This window comes from Hippopotamus amphibius, chromosome 10, assembly GCF_030028045.1.
Source record: "Hippopotamus amphibius kiboko isolate mHipAmp2 chromosome 10, mHipAmp2.hap2, whole genome shotgun sequence".
NCBI classification, from domain to species: domain Eukaryota; kingdom Metazoa; phylum Chordata; class Mammalia; order Artiodactyla; family Hippopotamidae; genus Hippopotamus; species Hippopotamus amphibius.
This window is the reverse complement of record NC_080195.1, coordinates 104,902,370-104,903,859: the sequence shown is the minus strand read 5'-3', so window position 1 is coordinate 104,903,859 and position 1,490 is coordinate 104,902,370.

The window sequence follows — 1,490 nt, the reverse complement described above, 5'->3', positions numbered from 1 at the left end:
GAAGAGACCTGTCAACCTGGACAGGAATAAGGCTAGAAGGTCTCCAAGGTCTGGGATGAAGATGCTGATTGCTTCTCCTGGGAATTCTGGTCAGGTGGGTTAATGCTGGGGTTCCATTTTTAGGGTTGCAAAGTTCAGGACCACCATCGCTTTTGTCACTAATAAGTTGGGGATCTCCAAAACCACTTTCACTCTGACACCAATTGCAAGTTTGAGCCAAGACTGTTACCCAAAAACTGGGTTTGCTTCTTGGTGGGTGTCGAGCCAAAAGACACAACCAGGCCAAAGATCGGAAGGAAGGATTTACTCTTGCAGTGAGTAAGGAGAACTATGGGGACCTTTCCCAAAGCAGTGCCTCCCCAAACAGCAAAATTGGGGATGTTGTAAGCTAAGGATACATGCATATTCATGAAGGGGCTTGAGTGGTCGACAGAGTCCAAACTTTAATTGGTGGAAGTCACGAGGGTCAGAAATGGTCACCATCATCATCTCTTAGGTTCAGTTAATCTGGTTGAGCCCTTCAGGCTAATCTTTACCATTAAAACAGAACTGGGAGTCTTTACAACTGACATTGTCTTTGCTATTTGTACTTCTCTTGCCTGATAACAATTGTTGTTTCTGCATTCTTTTGTTCCCTTGAGATCATTAGTTACTGAGATCGTTAGTTACTGTTTAAGGACAAGCATTTTGGCCAGGTGACAAATGGCTCAGACCAAAAAGGGATTCACTCACATCAAGAAAGTCATGCCTGGTTCTCCTCCTCCGGAGGCCCCCTACCCTATCTGCTTATAAGACCACCTTCAAAATTAACACAACATTGTAAATCAATTATATTTCAATAAAATAAAATTTTATAAAGACCACCTTCGGGTTCAACAATTTGCTGGAAGGACTCACAAAGCTCAGAAAGGTCATTACATTCATGGGTACAGTTTATTAAAGTAAAAGGATACATTCTAAAATCAAGCAAGGGAAGAGAGTCCAGGAGACTCTTCCAGGAGTCATCAGATGGAAGTTGTGCTGAGAGCACCTAGTTCCCCATAATACAATCTGATGTGCAGCAACATGCATGGAGCACGATTAACCAGGGAAGCTCAAGCCTTGGTGTGCAGAGTTTTTATTGGGGCTCAGTCATTAGCTATGGTTGGCAATCTGCGTGGCTGACCTCTGTCTCCAGCACACCCAGAAGTCGGGTTGATATCATGTGGCCCAAGGTCCCCCACCATAAATCACTTTGTCGGCATAGACTTTCTATCATGGCCCAAGATCTTCAGATAAACAAAGTCACTTATCAGGCAGAGCATTCCAAGGGCTTAGAAGCTACCTCAGGAGCTGAAGGCAAAGACCAAATCTTTCTTTGAGCAAGGTAAATCCTGTACTGCACACAAGGGTCATTCTTGATTAGCAGTCTTATAACCAGGGCAGATCAAAAGATCAAATCCATGGCAGAGCACTAATAGAAACTTAACTGTCCTTGTATCCAAGGGGCA